Source organism: Peromyscus eremicus, chromosome 1 (assembly GCF_949786415.1).
Source record: "Peromyscus eremicus chromosome 1, PerEre_H2_v1, whole genome shotgun sequence".
Classification (NCBI taxonomy): Eukaryota; Metazoa; Chordata; class Mammalia; order Rodentia; family Cricetidae; genus Peromyscus; species Peromyscus eremicus.
In genome coordinates, this window is record NC_081416.1 from 1,367,999 (window position 1) to 1,392,684 (window position 24,686).

The 24,686-nt window shown below is 42.0% G+C and overlaps 1 pseudogene; it reads left to right on the plus strand.

Annotated features, from left to right (window-relative positions):
* On the plus strand, window positions 1-24,425 carry LOC131897774 (rRNA 2'-O-methyltransferase fibrillarin-like; annotated as a pseudogene).
* The last annotated feature ends 261 nt before the right edge of the window (window positions 24,426-24,686 follow it).

The window sequence follows — 24,686 nt, forward strand, 5'->3', positions numbered from 1 at the left end:
ATGACGTGTAGCTGGAAGTTTTCCTATGTCCCAGCTGGCCGGCATTTGAAACAAATTTCTCCCACTCACGTTGCTCAAGTAAACACACAGAGGCTTACTCACTCATAGGTGGATACTAGATGTAAAACAAAGGATGACTAAACTGCTACTCACAACTCCGGGGAGGCTACCTAGAAAAGAGGACCCTAAGATGTCTAGTTTCTTGATTCTTTATATATTTTGGAGATCAACCCTCTGTCAAATGTGAGGTTGGTGAAGATCTTTTCCCATTCTGTAGGGTGTCATTTTGTCTTATTTACCATGACCTTTGCCCTACCAAAGTTTCTCAATTTCAGGAGGTCCCATTTATTAATTGTTGCTCTCAGTGTCTGTGCTACTGGTGTTATATTTAGGAAGTGGTCTCCTGTGCTAGTGCATTCAAGACTACAACCTAGATCCCCCTCAACTGAAGAATGGATAAAGAAAATGTACATATACACAATGGAGTACTACTCAGCAATAAAAAAAAAAGATAATATGAACTTTGCAGGCAAATGGATGGAACTAGAAAATATCATCCTGAGTGAGGTAACCCTGACTCAGAAGAACAAACATGGTATGTACTTACTCATAAGTGGATACTAGATGTAAAGCAAAAGATAACCAGTCGCAACCCACAGCTCCAGAGAAGCTAGCTAACAAGGAGGACCCTAAGAGGGACGCATAGATCACCCTGCAAAGGTGAAATAGATGAGATCTACATGAGCAAACTGTGGGTGAGAGGGGGTAATGGAGGGCAAGGGATGGGGGATGAGAACATAAGGGAATGGGAAGTTCAAGCTGGAACAGGGACAGAATGGAAGGGCAAAGAAAAAGATACCATGATAAATGAAGACATCATGGGAATAGGGAGAAACAGGGTGCTAGGGAAGTTCCCAGGAATCCACAAAGATGACCCCACCTTAGACTACTGGCAATAGTTGAGGGAGTGCCTGAACTGGCCAACTCTGGTGATCAGATTAGTGAATACCCTAACTGTCATCATAGAGCCCTCATCCAGTGACTCATGGAATCAGATGCAGAGATTCACGGCGCCAGGCTGAGCTCCAGGAGTCCAATCAATGAGAGAGAGGAGGGATTCCATGAGCAAGGGACATCAAGAGCATGATGGGAAAATGTACAGAGATGGCCAGCCAAACTAGTGGAAACTCATAAACTGTGGACCAATAGCTGAGGAGCCCCCATGGGACTGGACGAGGCCCTTTGGATATGGGAGACAGTTGTTTAGCTTGAACTGTTTAGGGGGCCCCCAAACAGTGGGATCAGGAGCCATCCCTGGTGCATGAGCAGACTTCTTGGAGCCCAGTGCCTACTGTGGGACACCTTTTGCAGCCTTGGTGCAGTGGGGGTGGAGGTGAGTGGGTGGGGTGGACCTGCCTCAACTGAATGTTCCAGGCTCTGCTGACTCCCCAGGGGAGACCTTGCCTTGGAGGAGGTGGGAATGGGGGGTGGGTTGTGGTGGAAGGGTGGGGGGGGCGGGAGGAGGGAGGAGAGGGGGATCTGTGGTTGGTATGTAAAATGAATAGAAAATTTCTTAATAAAAATTTTTAAAAAAGAGAAGAGACTGGTGGAGTTATTTCTGAAGAAAATGGCCAGCCCTTTGTATGGAGACATTAACTTTCCCAATACCCTTTTGATTTGTTTGTTTTTTCCTATATGCAACTACTAGTTTCAGAATTAAATAAAGTAGATCTTTTGATCAATTTCAAGACAATTTCACTATTATCTGACTATAAATACATAATATATACCACATATCCATATTTCTGTGTATAATGTAGGGTCTATTTTATCTGACTTCAGAAGTATATATGTATGTTCTGTATATAATGCAAAATCTATATGAAAAACCTCTGTACCACAGAAGTAAGAAACTCACATGTGGCCAAGAATCTTTGAGTCCAACATGATGTGGTGGCACTGAGTTGCTTTCTCAGTACTTTGGAGATAGAGGACAGCCGAGGCTACATAAGACCCCCCAACTCAGAGTGAGCAAACAAGAAAAAGGCCAACAAAAGCAGAAGGGGAGCTTCTTTGCTGTCATAGGCATCCAGAACATGGATCCTCTGGCTAAGGCATGAAGTACTCTGTGCCAGGTTCTTCATAGAGACGTCTACCGATGCGCTGTCTGTGGGAGGACCATAGTGCAGAGTCCTGTTCCTCCAGGGTTCTCAGATAAACACCCCATGGAATCCAGGACAGGAATTTCTTCTGCAATTTTCTCTGTCTTGGGCAGCAACATTTGTAGCTAGAGTTTTCCTGCCTGGCCCACAGTCGCTCAGACCCGACCAAGTAAACACAGAGACTTATATTGCTTACAAACTGTATGGCTGTGGCAGGCTTCTTGCTAACTGTTCTTACAGCTTAAATTAATCCATTTCTATAAATCTATACCTTGCCACATGGCTCATGGCTTACTGGCATCTTCACATGCTGTTTCTCATCGTGGCGGATGGCAGTGTCTCTCTGACTCAGCCTTCCACTTCCCAGCTTTAGTCTCCTCCTTGTCCCGCCTACACTTCTTGCCTAGCCAATGGCCAATCAGTGTTTTATTTATTGACTAATCAGCAACACATTTGCCATACAGAACATCCTACAGCACTCCCCTCCCCCCCCTTTTTTTTTCAAAAAGGAACGTTTTAACCTTAAAGTAAAATTACATATAATTTAGGAATTTGGGCGTAGCTTCTCTTACTACTTCCTGCTGGAGAGGGGCGCTGTATCTTATGGGGAAACAAAGAAAATTTTAGAATTATGGAATAGTCCATGAGGCTGTATCGTCTGAGCCAGATGCCTTCAAACCATTCTGGATGTCGGATCATCTGGGCCATGGTGTCATCGGAGACCTTTCAGGGGGTCTTGGCTGGTCAAACCTGATGTATCTTAATCTGGAACAAATCCATAGCCTCTGGCTTTTTGTGGGAACAAAAGCAGAGTCTCCTTTCCAAAGCAACATATCTTTATATCCAAATTTTAAAGTCAAGGTATCTTTAAAATATACATATTGGTTTAACTCAACATCTTTTACGATCAAATGTTTTTCTGCAGTTAAAAATCCCAAAGACAACACAATCCAGATTCTCTGTGTAATATTCATCTTTACGTGGCTTATTTTTTATATTAATTTTACTGTCTCTTTAAAGACTTTATTTTTTAAAACTATGTATTTGTTTATATAACTGTATATATCACCTTTTTTGTCTCTTTCAAGCCTACGTATATTTTACACACATTGTAAACTATTACATCTGAATCTGTCTTATTGTGAATCTATTGCTTTAAACTGCAGCAGCTGTGGCTGCTGGCTCCGCCCACCTAAGCTTCCCAACATGGCGGTGGTTCGTTTTCCACCAGCTCTGGGAGCTATCGTGGGTCTATGCTTTTATCCAAGCAGCGTGTAGCCCAAAAACCTCTTTTTTTGTTTTGTACTAGCAAAGGCTAAATCCACCATGCAGCTTAATGTGCCACTTGCAGAGGCCTCATTCCTGCCATATGCAGGTCGAGCGCACACGCCAGGAACCCACAAGTAGCTCAAACCGGCAGCTGCCACTCATTTGAGAGAGACAATTAGGAAGCTGTTTTTAGCTCTGTTTTAGAATCTTTTCTCAGGTTTTAGGTGAAAACTCTTGCCACCACGTTGGACGCCATTAGTAGCTTGAGTTTTCCTGCCTGGCCCACAGTCAGGACAAATCTCTCTCACCTGCCAGTCCCACAGCCGCTCAGACCCGACCAAGTAAACACAGAGACTTATATTGCTTACAAACTGTATGGCTGTGGCAGGCTTCTTGCTAACTGTTCTTACAGCTTAAATTAATCCATTTCTATAAATCTATACCTTGCCACATGGCTCGTGGCTTACTGGCATCTTCACATGCTGTTTGTCATCATGGCGGCTGGCAGTGTCTCTCTGACTCAACCTTCCACTTCCCAGCTTTAGTCTCCTCCTTGTCCCGCCTACACTTCCTGCCTAGCCAATGGCCAATCAGTGTTTTATTTATTGACTAATCAGCAACACATTTGCCATACAGAACATCCCACAGCAAACATTCTAGAATTTACTTTCTTTAACAGATTGTTTTTCTTGCCTTGAATCTTAGCATCAAATTCAATGACCATTATATGGCTGGGTGGCTATTAACTATTTTAACTATCTGCTTATAACCCAAATGACTTGTAAATTGAAACCAAGACCTGAGTATAAATTTTAAAAACAAACAAGCAAACAAACAAAATTCATGTACTCATGGGTGAGCCAAGGAGCCCTGAGGTGCAGCTTCCCTCTGAAAAGACAGTATCTCTTAGGGAATTGGTTTTTGCCAGAGATACTTAATTTTAATCAAGAGAAAAATTTCAAATTACAGCAAAACCAGAATGAGATGGATCCCATCTTCAAGAAAGTCTGTGAGGGGAGGCAAACAATAATTATTTAATAAAGTGTTTCCAATTAAAATAGGTCACAGAGACATACATAAATGCATTGTGCAGATATCTCTGTATTTTTGGATTTGAAGGGGTAATAGAGAGATTTGGTGGATAACTGAAAGTTGAATATGAACTACTTAATAAGTGAAATTAATGAAAATTTCCCTAGGTATGTTCATATTTATGTAATGCAGTGACCTTGTTCTTAGAAACAGGATGTATCAGAGTATCCATCAGTGAAAACTGTTATGATGTATGCAATTGATATTCAAATGGGCCTAAAAATGAATGTGGAGCTCAAACACAAGCAAAATGGCCTCCTTTTGCAATCATGCTGAAGAGAATTCATGAGGACAGAGGGTAATGTTCTCATTCTTCTGTAAGTTTAGCATTTGCAAAATAAAGAAATGAGAAAAGCGAAAATCTGATTTAGTCTTCACAGAATCACAAGGCTATCCAATGGATGCTTAAGGTAAACAAAATTTAAAACACTGGTTCTCAAACTGTTGATCTTTACACCTTGAAGTCAAACGACCCTTTCACTGGGGTCACATATCAGATACCCTACATGTCAGATACTTATGTTATGATTCATAACAGTAGTAAAATTACAGTTATGAAGCAGCAATGAAAATAGCTTTATGGTTGGGGGTCACCACAACATGAGGAATTGTATTAAAGGGTCACAGCACTAGGAAAGTTAAGAACCACTGATCTAAAAGGAGAGAGACTCATTAGGCTGAGCGCCAGTCCTTTCTAGTATACCACCAGGCTTGGCATTTACCCTTATATTATATCCAGTCAACAGGCTCATCCCTTCAATGTTTCCTAGGCCTTGAGACCTCTGTCAGCACCTGCAACTCCCTCCCTCCTTCCCTCCCTCCCTCCCAGCTTCCATTTCTATCCTTCATCTGCTGTAACCCCCTCTCTGCCTCCCTATCCTGCTTCTTCACAAGTTCCCCCAGGGATTGCTTCAATTAGGGTCCCAGGTGACTTGTTTTGCTCAACTTTTGCCCCTGACCTACAGCTTTCACTCCCCAGGTGTCTCTGCTCTCAGGCTTCAAGTCTCCCCCGTCACCTAATTAAACCCAAGTGGTGTCACCTGGCTTTTTCCTTCCTCCTTCAGTCTCTCAGTCTCTTTTTATGGGTTTCTTGTCAGTATCTCTGCCCTTGCCTGCCCTCCTTTGTCTGAAGGTGCCTGTGGGTCCCCAGGTGTCCAGTCTTCAGCTGTCACTGCAGTGGCTGATGGCCCTTGAAGAAGATCCCTGCTCCTCCAGGCACTGGCTCTTCAAAAATGCCCTGACAGGTAGGTGGATCCTCTGTGACCATCTCTGCTAAGCCTACTCCTATCTTGCACAACCTGAATGCCAAGGGGGATGCTCTTGCTACCCTACCCATTTCCAACTTTTCTTTGACTCTTCATAGTCGAGAGTTGATGTCAAAGCTGACCCCCGTTAATCCTCCTGAACCCCAGGACCTGCCAAACAACCCACACAGATTGTTACTATGGACGATGTGATTTTTGTTCTCTGTTCAATCAAGTATGAAAGAAAAAACTCATGGATTGGTTCTTTCCTGGCTTTCCCAGATAGAAACTATGACCTGCCCAGTGAAGTAGAATAGGAGACTAGTGACTCTAGTTTCAAATGTATTAAAAAGAGAGCTATCTGGCATAGGAAAAGTGTCCCAACACTAATTTTGCTCTGCAACATGCTATAGTTGTCTCTTGATGTCTCTAGGAAATAAATGCCAGGATTTTCCCTGTGTACCAAAATGTGCAGTTGCTTATGTCCCTGATATCCAACATTGTAGCAGTTTGCATGCATGACCTACAGGTATTGACCATTCAAATCACCTGAAAGCACTTGTCATGTCAGCCGCAACTGTTGCATGTATGGTTGCTGTCCTACAGTATGTAGGGAATAATGACAATAAAAACCATCTAGACATGTACAGTACAGCTAAAGAAAATTTTCAATCCAAGGTTGGTTGAATTAATGGAGCAGAAGTAAGAGGAGGAACTGTGTCTACAGCTGATTAGAGAACGTGATCCCTCCTCCAGTCAGGTCACTGGGTGACATCCCCACTACCTTCCTCTTTTTAATGCTGAGTGTTCTCTATACTTTTACAGAGTTTGTTGAGGCAGAAATGAATAAAGATGGAAGACTGCATATGTAAATTTGATTCAACTACTAAACTTTTTTTTGCATCTATTTCCTCATTTGATAGAAAGAGGAAGTGTTGGGGGTGTTAGATCTGATATTCTAAAATCTCCCACAGCCCTAAAATGCCACAATTACAAAATGGGGTAGTTTAGGGTTTTATAGTGTTCATCTGCATAAAAAAATAACTTTTCAGGGGCTAGAGATGTAGCTCACTTGGCAGAGTAGGATGCAAGAAGTCCTAGGTTCAACCCCCAACGTTGCATATACCCAGTGTGGTGGTGGATGCCAGCACTTGAGAGGTGGAAGCAAGAGGATCAGAAATTTGAGGTTATTCTCAACTACATAACAAGATAGAAACCATCAGGATTATGAGGCCCTGACTCAAATCAAAACCATCAATTTTTAAAACAGGTGTTTCCATGTTTCACAATTCTAGCAGGTTGGTTTTGAGCTGTGAAAGCTGAGCTGAACCCAAGACTCCACTAGTGTCAAAAGAACCAGGTGAAAATCAAAGAGTGGCAGCTGGCAGGACACCTGCAGTGCAGCAGCACCCAGTTTTCCTCCCTGATCACCCCTGTGAGGAGCCTTGTGCAGACACCCCAGGACACCCTGCCTGCTGTCTGCCTTCTGCACTACAGAGCCACATTGGGTTTCATCACCACTGTTAAGTGTTTGATGGTGGTACCTTTGATGTAAGCCTGGACCGCAAAATCAAAGTGATGGTTTATTTAATGTTCGTCACACATCCGGGGGATTCTGAAGCCAACACAGAAGAGGAGGCACATTACAAGAGGGGTTTCTCTCTCTAGCCAATTAAGGTCATTCAAGAAGTTTCCCAATTTAAATAGTTGCCCAAGCAGAGAATGACTGAGTCTCCCCAGCAACAATTTACTAAGAAGTCACATCAAAAAATTGTGAACAGACCAAAAGTGCATACATAAAAAGTACGAGCCAGCAATTACTTGGACACTAACAGTTACATAGAGGGCACATTTGAGTGTAGCATGAATCTTAAAATGTTTTTATTAATAAAATCAAACCTGGAGCCGGTATTGGGGTGAATGCTGGAAGATCAGAGAAGCAGAACAAGCCACAGCCACCTCACCTTGCCAATTCTTCAACTGATCCTGTTTCCTTCTGAGTCCTCATCCAAATGGATCTCAGCTGAACTGTTGCTCAGAAGCCTGAATGCTTAACCAGCCAAAAGCTTCTAGTTCCTGGTCTTCACATCTTATATACCTTTCTGCTTTCTACCACCACTCTCTGGGATTAAAGGCTCACTCCCTGGGATTAAAGGCGTGTGTCACCATGCCTGGCTGTTTCCAATGTGGCCTTGAACTCACAGAGATCCAGAGGGATCTCTGCCTCTGGAATGCTAGGATTAAAGGCATGTGCTACCACTGCCTAACCTCTATGTTTAATATTGTGGCTGTTCTGTCTCTGACCCCAGATAAGTTTATTAGCGTGCACAATATTTTGGGGAACACAATACCACCACACTTGAGACCTGATGCTGAGCTCTGTGATGAACACTAATGTTAGAAGTGTATTTACCCTCAGTTTTTACTCTGCTTACCACACCAAGAATAAATTTGAGAATTCTAAACCCGATGAGGCACAAATACAATAGTAAGACATGATTTTAAATCACATCCTTCTCTGACATTTTAATTCCATGACTGTGTATTTCCATAGAAGGGCATCAGTTTTCCTCTCTGTTTTCCAGAAGAGAAAGCCTGGGGACAGTCCAGCTCTGCCCAACCTCAGGGTTTGTGGCTCCCTGGATTGCGCAGGATGGGAACCTTACCTCTGAAGCACTTTGTCCTCCTTGAGGGGAGCATTTCTGCATTCTAGGATGTTTTAGTGACAGTGTGAGTGCAGTGGGTAAGCTTTACTTGTGTAAGGCCTTTGCTAGGAGACTAGAGCTATGGATGATTGGGGACCAGTTCAGTTCCATCTAACTTCCAATGCATAAGGCATCAATGCCCAATCATTTGGTTTTACCTTTAATAAAATAGATATCTTGCTTCAACCCAGTTGATCCTACATGGCTCCCAGCATAGGAAGAATGGATGTTATTAAATATGGCTGCAAAAGTTTCATAATAATAAGCAATCAACATTGACTTCCAGGAAGCCCTGTTCATTCCATTACTTCGAAAGGAGACCATCTGTGGAAAAGAGTGCCACTAGGTCTCTGTCCTGAGAACATGCAATGTAGTCAACTGCAATTAATGTTATTAATTTTAATTGCACACAGGATTCTTTGATGTCTTTAGTATTATTCTGCCTTACAAATTTATTTAGCACTACCTCTCTGGTATAAGTTTGGGGAGAGCTATTTCAGTCCACTTTGTATTACTGTCAGGCAGTGGGCTTTACCAGCTCACATAGAACAAATTTGATTTTGTTTATATTTAAGCTTTCTTAACAAGGGAAACAGGAGGATTAGCTTCAATAAAAACAGGAGCAGCATTCTGAATGTGTTTAAACAAGTTTTCCCCACCAAAAAAATAGACCTATAGCATATCATTTTCCACTACACTGAAAGAAAAAAAGCCAAGGTTCCCCTGAAGAATTTGGCCATGCTCAAGGCAAGTTACAGCTGGATCCTATTATAGAAATCAATCTTTTCTCACCAATGAGTCGTAAGACCATTTACATCTATGAAGCTTTTCAGTAAATTCATTCAATCAAAAGCAGTTTTCAATGCTTTGGCAAATATTAGATTACACATAATATACTTGTAATGTCAGCAGGGAAAAGAGGATGACACCCACCCAAGCCATTCTTCAGAATAGCGGCTATGTCCTCCCAGCCCCAGGCATGTCTCTGTGTGGATTGATGGGACTTAGTTTAGTTCACTAATGCTGACAAATTTACTTATCATTCATGATAATCATTCCTGCTGCTTCAGGGAGAAAATTTTTTAAGTACCTAAGTATTGGAGGATTAATTATGGTGTGCTGAAAAGGAACAAAGAACTTTTGGGGTGACAGGGCAATGTTTGTCAAGACTCTGGTCCAGCTAATCTTATTTATTCTCTTAGTAAATTAGAATAACTTGTCTATGACCTTGGTGTTTTTTGTCTCAACCTGGAGCAGTGATGTTTTCTTTAAAAAACAAAACAAAACAAAAAAAAAATTGGTTAGCGAGATGGCTCTGTAGGTAAAGTTCAAGTCCCTAACACCCATGTAGAAAGTTATGCCTGGCTGTGAGTATCTCTTAACCTCAGCATTGAGGAGACAGACACAGGATCCTCTCTTGAACTTGATGCCTAGTCAGCCTAGTCAAAATGACAAGCTGCAGGTTCAATGAAGAGACACAATCTCAAAAAGTAAGGTGCAAAGGGATTGAGGAAGACATACCAAAGGCAGCCTGTGGCTTCCACAGTCCCACACCCACATGATCACATACATTGCCTAAACCACACAGACACACACACACAGACACAGACACACAGACACACACACACACACACACACACACACACACACACACACACACGCATACACACATAGGAAAAAAGTCATTTGTCATTTGGAAAACTTCACTCTGTGAACTATGCTATACATTTCTCTTTATGTAGCTTTCATTTCTGCACTTGACAAAACACCCTGCTAAAAAATGTCTTCTATCCCCACTCAGAAAGTATAGTCTAATGGTTAGAACAGTGAGTTGAATAGATAAAGGACTACAGTGAAAAAAAAGACAGGTCTCCTCCTTCCTTCTTCACCAGTCTGTAGGTAGAAGTCTCAAGATTCAGTGGCTTGATCTCTCCAAGTACCACTGGGAAGGGGCAGATGTTGGCTCTTCCTTTTGGTGCAACAAGCTATTTATACAGTGAGGAGACACTTGAAGTGCTTTGAAGATCTGAGGATAAACACAGCACATTCTTAAAATCTGAGGTTTTCAAGAAAAATGATGGTGAAAATCCAGGAGGTACTAGGTTAGATTTGTAGAGTGAAAGCCAGGTGGTGCCCAGCGTTGGTGGGGTGTAGGAGTCTAGGCTCATTCTTCAGCACTGGAGAGCCTGGGCACAGTGAATGCATGGTGATCAGCATAATGAAATGCTTTAGGTCTTAGCAACTATGCCTTTCAAGATGTATCCATGGGAATTCTCTGACAGTTTCCAAGCAGACAGCTATAGCAGAGCTCACTGGAACAGAGGCTTTCACGAGAGTAGGTGAAACACAAAGCACATGTATCATAAATGCTTTGCCCCAATTGAGAGTCACAGGATAGATACACATATAGTAGGGTGGACTGGTGAGAAAATGTAAGTGTGACTCTTTCCCAGCATGGAACAGAATAGCATCTATATTACAGCACTGCATATGTAAATGAAAAATAACAAAAACTCTGCATTTTCCTTGAACGCACACATGTTCAAAGATTAACCAGACCAGCTGCAGTGGTCGCATAGGATGGGAGTGAGCAAGGGTGGGTAAAAGTGAGGATACCAGAGGATAAATAAACATGCAATTTAAGAATATGAAAAGAAGCCTTGCATGGAACAACAACAGTGTGTCAAGAGCCAGACAGAGTAAATTCAAATCTCTGTATTTCAAATGTAACCCTTCCCTAAATTTTACACACACACACACACACACACACACACACACACACACACACACACGAGCTTGCAAATCTTTCCCCCTTGATCCTTGATACTTAGGAAGGGGTTCAGGGAGATTCATACTATCTGATGAAAACTCCTAATGAACACATTTAAGATGAGATGACGCCCCAGATTTATGTTCAGCAGGTCAGGTGGATACTCAGGCACCTTCCAAATAAATAGGATAGATGAGATGGATTTCCTCTGCTTACCCCACCATCCCTTCTGCTCTTCCTGGGTTTGCCTTTGTCAGAGTCCTGTCTGTCTTCTGGATGGCAGGTGGACAGCCAGCCCCTCAAGACAGGTGGGACAGGTGTGGGTTACACTGATTTGGCCCCACACCTTCATATGGAACACATTAATGTTCAAAGTCACTTCTAGATGCTCATCAGACAATACCACAGTACTGTTGACTGTTTTTAGTGAAGCAAAGAACCAATGAGGAAAGGAGACTTAATTCAAATCCTTAGGGAGGGTAGAAAGACGAGACAGCATTGTTCTATACAAGAACCAATCCAGAAGATTTCTGGAGAATTCTTACCTAGAGATGAGTGGGCATGAATAGACATTGGCTACATTCCTCACAGCTTTCAGCAAATGATCTTAGTATCCCAGAAACAACTCCTACCTCCTAGAAAGTGCTAAGAATAGCATTTCCAAAATGCATCTCAGAAGATTTGGCACAAAAACTGTAGCCTCTCTGTCTTTATGAGGTAATGTTTGCCCTGCCTTAAAAGCTACAGTAAACTTCAACAACCCCCTCTCTGTTTCTCTCTCTCTCCTTCCTTCCCTCTTTCACCCTCTCTGTGTATGTGGTGTGTGTGTGTGTGTGTGTGTGTGTGTGTGTGTGTGTGTAACAATGTGGTATGGAGGTCAGAGGGCCACTTGTGGGAAGCAGTTGTCTCCTTTGACACTCTGGGTCCCGTGGATCAAGCTTGGCTGGGTCCTCAGGCTAGGCAGCACTGACCTGCTGAGCTGTCTCACTAGCCCATGTTCCCTTTTTTCTGATGGGTTTCGCAAACTGGTGCTGTGAGAAATTGGTGGCATTGACTATCTGCACTAATCTTCCTGCTGTAATGCACAAAGCAACCAGGTCCTGAAAACAAAAGCTCCTCGGGTACCGTTGCTCTTTGAACTTCCTCACTGGCATCTTGACAAATGCATTTATGGGGACATCAATAAGTTTTCTTCTCCCTTTTTGTTTTCTCACTGACCTGAATCTGTTCTGACCCAGTGTGTGAAGCTCCTTTTCTGACACGCCTCCACTGGATCTCTCTGTTTCTCTTTGGCTGACATTAGTATTCTCTGTGCTCTGAACTGCAGGCCTGAACTTCCCTCTCTGGGGCATCCGTGTATCTTTTTTTCCTATTTTCTTTTTCCACTGGTTCTTTCATCGGGAAAGGTGTCAAAGTATCATTAATATTTCTCAACACCCAGTCTCTTCATTGTACCATCTGCTGAATTCAGCCACATTAAGGTCTAATTACAGAGCTAAATGGATTATGATTATATATGTAACTGCTTTGGTCTTGTGAAGTGTCTTTTCATTTAGATGAAAACATGCCACATTACCTAGGAACAAATTGGGACAGGGAAAAGGGATGCTAGCTCCTCAGCTAAAATCATACTATTTATTCACTCATTAAATATTTATTGAACTTCTATTATATACTAAGCATTTACTTCTCATTGTATGCTAATTATTGAATATATATTGATAACTAAAATATACCCGTCTTTGAGAAGTTTGAAATCTAGGTGATGATACAGACAGTAGACAAGCAAATATAACCATGTGTGCGTGTGTGTGTGTGTGTGTGTGTGTGTGTGTGTGTGTGTGTGTGTGTGCTTCAAGACACAAAACAAAGAGGAATTGGATCAGATCATATTTTAAGGTTAAAAAACCATGAATCAGTGTGGAGAAGAGATTGAAGAGGAGGTGGGAGAGACATAAGGGACTTCAGGGAGGGATGTAGTTGTAGCTAGAGTTTTCCTGCCTGGCCCACAGTCAGGACAAATCTCTGTCACCCGCCAGTCCCACAGCCGCTCAGACCCGACCAAGTAAACACAGAGACTTATATTGGTTACAAACTGTATGGCCGTGGCAGGCTTCTTGCTAACTGTTCTTACAGCTTAAATTAATCCATTTCTATTAATCTATACCTTGCCACATGGCTCGTGGCTTACCGGCATCTTCATATGCTGTTTCTCATCATGGCAGCTGGCAGTGTCTCTCTCTCAGCCTTCCACTTCCCAGCTTTATTCTCCTCCTTGTCCCGCCTACACTTCCTGCCTAGCCAATGGCCAATCAGTGTTTTATTTATTGACTAATCAGCAATACATTTGACATACAGACCATCCCACAGCATGTAGTTGTCAGGATGAGGGTACAGAAAGAATCTTTAGAACTGAGATGGACTTTACAGACAGCAGTGGCTATCTTGCAGATGGAAAGCCATGAGGGAGAAAGACCAACACCCAGTATGGTTTGTTTTTAAATGGAATCACAGCTGGTGAGAAGGGCCATTCCTGACATGAGGAGGAAAGGAGGAGCAGGAGGGAGATGTGGGGAGCACAGTTATCAAGAGTTCAGAATCAGAAGGGCTGAGGATATACCAGGCATGAAGCATCTGGCCACCACAAACATTGGGGCAGGCACAGAGCTTAACCTTGGTGCTGTTTAGCTGATAATTCCTTATGGAATTTTCAGCCTTGAGAAAAGGAAGCATTTTCTTCCCATCTCATTTGGCTCTCAATAATTTGTGCTGGAGGAGGATTGACATCTGGTCTTGAAACGAATTTGAAGTTGCATGCTTTCTTACATTAACTGATACCACCCATATACCAGACTTCTAAAGAAGCCTTGTATTTGATGTATCCATTTAGAGACATGTTGGATAACCAGAGGACTTTTGCCATGGTGTTATGAACTCCTGAGGTTATGGTCAATGAACAGATTATATATGAGTGATCATGACTCTCTGTTGACCTAGATGCCTGACCAAGAGTCCAAAATGTAGCCTTTCCTCAAGTCAGTTGTCAAAATGATGAGATTTGGCATTGAGAGACCAGGGTTTAAAGCCAGGACTCTTCACTGACTCCTGTGTTCCCAAACTGGGCTCTTTAAGCCTTATTTCCTCTCCCCATCATGGCATTGTTCTGTGGCATTTCCTGGTAGTCCACATTTCTTCTGGGGTTTCATGGGATTTCAGACAAGCTAATTCTAGCTCCCTACCCTAGACAGAGATGTGATTTAGAGGGACTTCAGCACCTTCCACCCACCTGTGTTCTTCCTTAGGTCTCCATTCTGAGGTAAGCATGTGAGACAAGCTGGTTCAATGAGTTAGCCTCAAGTCTTTGCCTTTTTGGCTCTGGGATAAGACATTCTCTTTTCTTCTAGATCATTGGCAGAGGTAAGGAGGAAGCCATTAGCTATCCTGAGGGAAGCCAGAGTGAAGGAAATTACCACACTTAGAGCAGAGGTAGAGAATTTAGAGAAAACATACTTGGCCGTTAGAGAACATGATGAACCCTTGGAGCAAACTGTGCTTGAGGGTGACTTGACTGAATTACTTCAGTTATGGGAACAATAAATCCCTTTATTGTTTAAGCCACTTTAAGTCAGTTGTTTTATTTCTTCTTCCTTTATTTGGCTTCTTCTAGATTTAGAGTTCTAATATTTCAAATCCTGAGAGCAAATGCATCTCATCCTAGACAGCCTCATAAACCCTGGCATCTTTTTTGAGAGCAAATTCATATGTGATGCTCAAGAGTGGGTAACATGCAGTAAGCTTTTGTCAGTGTTCACCACCATTGCAGGGTGGATGTAGTTACTAGGTAGAGAAAATGGAAATTGAGTTGGAATAATAGAATGTTAGTAAATTTTATGTGTCTAAGATCAGAACTATGGGAATTACTTGTATGAGTTGAATGTTCAATAGCATTTAGATATTGTCTTAGTTGGGGTTTTCTGTTGCTATGAATAGACACCATAACCACAGCAACTCTTGTAAAAGAAAACATTTAATTGGGGTTGTCTTATAATTCAGAGGTTTAGTTCATTATCATCACATCAGGAAGCGTAGTGGTGTGCAGACCCACATGGTGCTAGAGAAAGAGCTGAGAGTTCTACATCCTTTTTTAAAATTCTCTCATATATTACATACAACAGTTTTCCCTCTCTACCCTTCCCCCAGTCTCTTCCCCCACCTCCCCTCTCCCCTGGATGCACCTCCCTTCAGAAAAGAACAGGCCTCTCAGGGACATCAACCAAATACGAAATAATAAACTACAGTAAGACCAGGTACATACCATCAAATCAAGGCTGGATGAGGCAACACAGTAGGAGGAAAAGGGTCCCACAAGTAGGCAAAAAAGTCAGATTTCTAAGAATTCCTAAGAATTCCACAAGAACACCAAGCTCCTCTGCCATAACATATATACAGAGAACCTAGGTCAGAGCCCTATAGGATCCCTAATCTCTGTGAGCCCCCATGAGTCCTGATCAGTTTATTCTGTGAGCCATGTTCTTGTGGTGTTTCTGATCCCACTGGTTCCTCTAATTCTTCCTCCCATTCCTCCACAGGACTCTCCGAGCTCCACCTAATGTTTGGCTATGGGACTCTGTACCAGTTGCTGGATAACTTCTCTCTGGTCTCTTTGATGATGATTCTGCTAGGCTCTGGTCCCAGAACACTCTGAAGGCAGGACAAACTGTAGGTTGAAAGTTTGGAGGCTGGGTTTGTGTCCCAAACCTTCTACTTGAGGCCTTGCTTGGTTATAGAAGATAGCTTGTTCAGGCTCTGTGTCCCCCATTACTGGGAGTCTTTGCTAGGGTTATAGAGTTCATGGAGTTTCCATTACACTAGGTTTCTACCTCTCCCTGGAAATGCCCCCCCCCCCCAATTCCAGTCATTTCTCCCAGTATTTTCTCTCCCTTCCAACCTAATTCCTGGTGTTCCCATCTCCCTCACCCCAGTCCACCCATGAAATCTATTCTATTTCCCCTTTCCAGGGAGATTCTTGCATCCTCCCTTAAGCCTTCCTTGTTACTTAGCCTCTCTGGGTCTGTATACTAAAGCATGATTATCTTTTACTTTGCAGCTAATATCCACTTACAAGTGCGTACATAACATGTTTGTCTCTTTGAGTCTAGGTTACCTCAATCAGGATGATTTTTTTTTCTAGTTCCATCCATTTGCCTGAAAATTTCGTGATGTCGTTGTTTTTAACAGCTGAGTAATATTCCATTGTGTAAATGTACCACATTTTCTTATCCATTCTTCAGTTTAGGACATTTAGATTGTTTCCAATTTCTGGCCATTATGAATTAAGCTCTTATGAACATAGTTGAAGAAGTGTCCTTGTGATAGGATGGCACTTCCTTTGGGTATATGCCCAGGAGTGATATAGCTGGTCTTAAGATAGATCAGTTCCCAATTTTCTGAGAAATTGCCGTATTGATTTCCAAACAGCTCTAGATGTTTGTACTCCCACCAGCAGTGAAGGAGTGTTCTCCTTGCTCCACATCCTCACCAGCATGAACTATTACTTGTGTTTTTGATCTTAGCCATTCTGACAGATAAAGATGGGATCTCAAAGTCATTTTGCTTTGCATTTCCCTGATGGCTAAGGATGTTAAACATTTCTTTAGGTGTTATCTCAGCCATTTGAGATTCCTCAAAGCTGTCCACTCTCTTCATATCTATTCAATATAGTACTTGAAGTTCTAGCTAGAACAATAAGAGAACTGAAGGAGATAAAGGGGATATACATTGAAAAGGAAGAAGTCAAAGTATCACTATTTGCAGATGATATGATATTATGCATAAGCAACTCCAAAAATTCTACCAGGGAACTCTTACAGCTGATAAACACCTTCAGTGAAGTGACTGAATACAAGATTAAATAAAAAAAATTCAGTAGCTGTCCTATATACAAATAACAAATGGTCTGAGAAAGAAATCAGGGAAACAACACCCTTCATAATAGCCACAAACAATATAAAACATCTTGGGGTAACGCTAACCAAGGAAAATAAAAGACCTGTATGATAAAAAACTTCAACACTTTAGCCGGGTGGCCGTGGCGCACGCCTTTAATCCCAGCGCTCAAGAGGCAGAGCCAGGAGGATCTCTGTGAGGCCAGCCTGGTCTACAGAGCAAGATCCAGGATGGGCACCAAAACTACACAGAGAGACCTTGTCTCAAAAAAAAAAAAAAAACCAAAACAAAACCAAATAAACAAAAACCCTTCAACACTTTGAAGAAGAAACTTGAAGAAGATATCAGAAGATGGAAAGACTTCCCATGCTCATGGACCGGTAGGATTAACATAGTAAAATTGGCCATGCTACCAAAAGCAATCTACAGATTCAACACAATCCCCATCAAAATTCCAACACAATTCTTTACAGACCTTGAAAAAACAATATGCAATGTAATATGGAAAACCAAAAAACCCAGGATATCTAAAACAATCCTATACAATAAAAGAACTGCCAGAGGTATCACCATCCCTGATTTCAAAATATACTACTGAGCTGTAGTAATAAAAACCACATGATATTGGCATAAAAAACAGACACATTTATGTGGAATGGAATTGAATAGAATTGAAGACCCAGACATAAATCCACACACCTATGGACACCTGAGTTTTGATAAAGAAGCCAGAAATATACAGTGGAAAAAATAAAGCATCTTCAAAAATAGTGCTGACATAACTGAATGTCTGCATCTGTCACCCTGCACAAAATGCAAGTCCAAATGGATCAAAGACCTTAATGTAAAACCAGACACAATGAGCCTGATAGAAGCGAAAGTGTGGAATAGCCTTGAATGCATTGGCACAGGAAGCAACATCTGAACACCTATAGTGCAGGCACTAAGCTCAACAATTAGTAAATGGGACCTCATGAAACTGAAAGGCTTCTGTAAAGCAAAGGACACCGTCAATAGGACAAAATGACAACCTATAGAATGGGAAAAGATTTTTACCTCCACATCTGACAGAGGGATAATATCCAAAATATATAAAGAACTCAAGAAACTAGAAATTGGAAAAACAAATAATCCAATTAAAAAATGGGGCACAGATCTAAACAGGGAATTTTCAGTAGAGGACTTCTACATCTTGATCAGCAGTCAGCAGGAAGAGAATTGGCTTCAGCTCCTGAGACCTCGAAGCCTACTGCCAGTAACACACTTCCTCCAACGAAACCACACCTACGCTAACAATTCCATTCCTCCTAATAGTGCCACTCCCTGTGGACCAAGTATTCAAACACATGAGTCCATGGAGGTCATTCTTATTCAAACCACCACAGATATATTTTCTAAATTATTTTATTCTTTTATGTGTATGCATGTGGGGTTGCTCACGGAGGCCAAAAGAGGGATGCAGATTCCTTGGACCTGAAGTTATAGGCAGCTATGAGCCACCCAATGTGAGTGCTAGGAACTCTGGTCCTCTACAAGATCTGCAAAGACTCTTAACCACTGAGCCATTTCTCCAGTCCCCTCATTTAGATATCTTGAAGTTTTCAGTTATTGTTCCTGACTTCAAATAGAACCCTAAGTACAGATGAAGTCTTTAGACTGGAGAGCTCTGTCCTAGGGAGATGGGTGCACTATCCATCATGATCAGCAAGGTCATGCTTCAGTAGTAACTATCCCTTAAATATCAGTAGCTCGGAATAACAAAGACTTGTTTCTCATGCTGCATGTTTACTGCAGCTTGCCTAGGAGGCTCTTCTTTGAGATGTCTTTAGTGCCTGAAGGAATGGAGCTGATGTTCTTTGAAATCTTGTTGGTATTGAGAAAGAGGTAGCAGAGGAGAACCTAGTTAAATCCTCCACTGAGAAATGTCAAATTATCTCTGATCACAAATTACTGACTAGTACTAGTAAAACAGTTCTATATCAAAGGCAGAGGGTCATAAAATACAACTTTACCACGTGCCTGAAATGAGTGAGCTAGAAACATTTGATGAAAACTTAAAGACTTTTACCTTGGCCTTTGACCCTGCTGTTTGGGCTTCCCAACTTTGTTTTGATTGACTCATAATTCACCAACATCAATAGATTCAGTTAGGTTGCAGCCCAATAATAAAGACCTGAGAGGCCTTGTTAGATGACATGCATATCTCTGTTCTGACTCATCATTACACACACAATAATATAATCTTCCAAATTCTTGAATCATGAGAATATGAGTGATTACATCATCTGGACCATTGCCTGTCTGAAACTCTGCTATCATATTTTTTTTTAATCACCACCCCTCTTTCTTCTAAATTGTTGAAAAATTATTTCTCTGAAGTACAATTATGTTAGCTTGACCAATTGTCTTTGAATGATTTTCCACACATTCCAAAATGTGGAATTGTGAAAGATTACACATTCTCACATAAAATTACTGGTGACCAAGCATGATAAACAGTCACTGATGTTATGTGATCTGAATTTGGTATATAATTCAAAAGGACTTTAAAGAATGTTTTTGACACAACATAGAAAGCAAACAATACCAATACCATATTAAGAAATACCACCACCTTCCCATCAGAATGGCTTACAGGGAAGGGTTCCATTGTCTTCTCCCACATGTGTGTTTATCAAGGTAAAGGCTGAGTCTCAGGTCAGGCAGAAGAACTCTCCTGAGAAGGAGAAACTGAGCATAAGCAGCAGACGGGGCATTCAAACACTCAGTGGCTTCTTCCTAGGTATATTGACTGAGTTGGTGTCACTATCTTAATCACTCTCTATGTTTTGAGACAGAGTCTCAAACCTGGTGTAGCTGGTTAATGAGTTCGAGGAATCACCCAGTCCCCACCTCCCAGGTGCTGCGATTACAAGCTCTTACCACCATGCCCAGACTCTTTACTTGCATGTTGGGGGTCTAAATTTAGGTCACTATGTTTCCAAGACAGGCACTTTACTGCCTGAGACATTTCCCCAACTGTAGCTAGAGTTTTCCTCCCTGGCCCACGGTCAGGACAAATCTCTCTCACCTGCCAGACCCACAGCTGCTCAGACCCGACCAAGTAAACACAGAGACTTATATTGCTTACAAACTGTATGGCCATGGCAGGCTTCTTGCTAACTGTTCTTACAGCTTAAATTAATCCATTTCTATTAATCTATACCTTGCCACATGGCTCGTGGCTTACCGGGATCTTCCCATGTGGCTTGTCATGGTGACGGCTGGCAGTGTCTCTCTCTCAGCCTTCCACTTCCCAGAATTCTTTTCCTTGTCCCGCTTATACTTCCTGCCTAGCCAATGGCCAATCAGTGATTTATTTACTGACCAATCAGCAACACACTTGACATACAGACCATCCCACAGCACTCAACCCTCTTTTGCTATGTTTTAACAGCTACTTTTTAATTAAGGTATTAACTTTTTTATTGATGAGTTTTAAGAGTGTTTTATATAATTGGGGACAAATACATCTTTATTTACAAGATGTATCTTCTGTAAACACTTTTCCTAATCTTATTCTTTTTATTTATTCTTTGAGAATTTCAATGCATGTATACAGTGAGTTATGGCCACTTTCACCCCACACTTGCCTCTCTAATTCTCCCCAGATCTTCTCAACTTCATGTTTTCATTGTATTTTGTTTATTGTTTTGATAACACACATTATTCTGTTTATAGTGTCTTTCATAAGCATAATTTTTATTTTTAGTGAAATTCAGCATATCAGTTATTTCTCTCACAGACAGAACCTTTGCTATGATTTATAAGTCATCACCATAGCCATGACTATCTAATTTTTTGTTTTTTATCTTTAAGAATTTAATAGTTTTGTCTTGCAAATTTTAGTTTATAGTCCATTTTGAGTTAATTTTTATGAAAAGTCTAGATCTCAATTAAGTATATTTTTAAAAAACACATAGGTGACTAGTTGTTCCAGCAGCTTGTCTAAAAGAGACATTGCTCCATTCTCTGAGTAGATGTATTGTGCCCTTCTCTGAGATCCTAGACAAACTCATCCCACATAATAGACAGTGTGGTCATTTGATAAATAATATTGAATCTAAGCCACTGTCTTTACATATTTGTCAAACTACGTTCAGAGCCCATTAAGCTCAGAACCACATCCTATGCCCCTACATTAACCCCATAGTCTAAATCAGTGTACAAAACTTCAGTGATTTAATGTCAACACATAATGATTAAGCAATTGAATTGCTAAACACTGTATACCCAAAGTGCCAGAACATAGGATCCTTCGACTGTGAAGTCTGATGTGGCTACTAGTGATCTTTCATGTCAAGGATGCTCTCTCTAATGTCAGGCATGATGGCTACGTCAGCTGAAATGGACTCTGCCTGGAACTCACATCTACTACAACTTCACAAAGAGAAGTGAGGGAGAGCAATGCAGATATCCAACAATCAGGTTCAACTGTTCTTAGGCCTCTTCTTGCAGATTTTGTGATTGAGTTTGAATCTCATTTGGGAAGTGTTTTACTGGTGGAAGGCATGCTGATTGTAGTTTAGACTTGGCTCCTTTCAATGACAAACCTGGAGGAAAATTACCAGCTCATAATATTGAATTTTACCTACATAATTCTTCAATGAGCTCTTTGAGCCAGCCTAATGTTTTTTGTGCTTCTTAATTTCATGAAACCAGGATTGGGGCTGAAGTAGGTGATGTTTCTGGAAGAAACAGACCACTTATTGGTCCCAGGTGGCACCAGAGCTTTTGATCCTAATACAACCATTTTTAAGCAATGCCCGGGACTTGTAAAATTGGTCATTTTATTAGAGAAATACATTGGACTTGAAGTCAGAAAATGCCTTCATTGGGAGCTGCCACCTGATTGGCTGATGATGCAGTCAATTTTTGCAGTCACTTTCTAGCCAAATAATATTAGATTTTTAGAAATATCTCTGAGTAGGCATTTTGAGGAAGAAGGTCATTCTTTCCACATGGTAAGATACATCCTATCACATTTGGAAAAGAAAATTATTCAAATCATAGTTTACATGAAATAACATTGAAACAGCAATTTGCTAGTTCATAAATTACAAATGAACACCTCCCCCCACCCCAATGCCTTGCTATGGTAACTTCTTTACTGTCTCACTCTCCTGTTTGAGTCTTAGGACAGCCATACAGGTCAGGGAGGCTAAGTCATCAGGCCTGCCTTAGGTCATATGAAGACAAGGTTCAGGAACAGATGCAACCAATCTCCGATGGCTAGAGATAGAACTAGGCTTAGAGCTGGTGGCCTTGCTTCCCAGTGATCTTTCCAGATAACTTTTTTCTGGGCTTTTCCCATGCCAACCATCTGAACCTCCAGAAGTCTCCAGAGAAGAATCGCTTCATCCCCTGGTTTCACTGGTTTCTGCAGTGAAGGGACAAAGGGCATTGAGTGGGGATACAGGCATGACAGTGGAAAACGGATAATGAGATTGAGTCTTACTTCTTTGCTTTGCTAGCTGATGAGAGTGTGGCAAGACTCGAAGACCACCACACAAACACACCCTCTCATCTGTTATTTTGCTTATATAGAACTACCCTTTTTAGTGGCCAAATCCACTCAGGCACCATCTTTTCCAGTGGAAATAGTTCTGTTAAGAGCCATCCCACTCTATGAATGTACCTTTATGGAGCTGACCAGAGGGAAAAGTAATTGAATTTAATAAAAGCTGTAACCAATATAAAGCCACAGGGAAATCCATTTTACTTCAAAGCTGAGATGCATGGTTCCTAAATAGAATTAATTGCCTGGCTGTTTCTTCCATCAAATCTCAATCCAATAGCAAAGAGGTAAATTCCTTGGCATTTCTTATTTCATAGTCATATGAATCCCATCGATGGTGATGGCTGGATTGATAGAAGTCATTCTCAGAAATGTCATTCTTCAGATTGATCAGTAACCACAGCTGCAAAGTCTTAGGGCATTGTGCTTAGGAGAGCGCGAACCTGTAATAGACCATCTTAGTGAAATTGTCAAAGTGAGACTTTTAAGGACATTATTTTCTATCCTTAACCACCTCTGTGTCCCCTTGTTAAAATTTTATTCCTAAAGAAACAAAAAAGAGGAAAATTCTTTCTCTTCTGGATTTCCCCAAAGAGACTCTTCGATGTCCTTGTTGGCTCACACTCAGATTAGTTAAATGCAGATTTAAAAATTTTCACCTCGGTGGAGTAGGAGACACCACAGATTGCCAGAGCCACGTGACCAGAACGCAGTGATGAAGCCAGGTTCAGCCCCCGTGGGGCCGACTTTGGTGGCGACAGAGGCGGTAGAGGAGGAGGACAAGGCAGACGAGGAGGCTTTGGTGGAGGTGGAGGTGGAGGTGGAGGTGGAGGTGGAGGTGGAGGTGGAGGTGGAGGTGGAGGTGGAGGTGGAGGTAGAGGTGGAGGTAGAGGCTTCAGGGCATGAGGAGGTGGAAGAGGAGGAGGTGGACAAGGTGGAGGCTTCCAGTCTGGGGGCGGCTGGGGTCGAGGTGGTGGCCGGGGAGGCAAAAGAGGCAACCAGTCAGGGAAGAATGTCATGGTGGAACCGCATCGGCATGAAGGCGTCTTTATCTGTTGCGGAAAGGAGGATGCCCTGGTCACAAAGAATCTGGTCCCTGGAGAATCCATATATGAGTATCGAGCCTGGAACCCCTTCCGCTCCAAGCTGGCAGCAGCAATCCTGGGGGGCATAGTCCAGATCCACATCAAGCCAGGGGCCAAGGTGCTCTATCTTGGGGCAGCCTCAGGCACCACCGTTTCTCATGTCTCTGATATTGTTGGCCTGGATGGTCTGGTCTATGTAGTTGAGTTCTCCCACAGTTCTGACCGTGACCTCATCAACTTGGCCAAGAGGACCAACTTTATTCCTGTGATTGAAGATGCTCGGCACCCACACAAATACTGCGTGCTTATCACAATGGTGGATGTGATCTTTGCTGATGTGGCACAGCCAGACCAAACCCGGATTGTGGCCCTGAATGCCCACACCTTCCTGCGGAATGGAGGACACTTTGTGATTTCCATTAAGGCCAACTGCATTGATTCCATGGCCTCAGCAGAAGCTGTGTTTGCATCGGAAGTGAAGAAGATGCACCAAGAGAACGTGAAGCCCCAGGAGCAGTTGACGCTAGAGCCCTAAGAACGAGACCATGCTGTGGTTGTAGGTGTGTACAGGCCACCTCCCAAGGCGAAGAACTGAAACTCAGAGCTGTCTGGTTTGGAAGAAATGTGTGTTGCTACTGTTGCACGTGTGGTTTTTTTTTTTCTATTAAAAGACTCAATTGTCAAAAAAAAATTTTTCACCTCACTGTCTGATTCCATATGGGGGACCCATCTAACACAGCAAGAAGGAGAAAGTATGAAGTCCGAATGTTTGGTCTCCCCCCAAAACTGATATTTTGAAAGCTTGGCCCCGGTGTGACATATGGGAGGAGGGGCTTTGAAGAGTAATGAGGGAAGA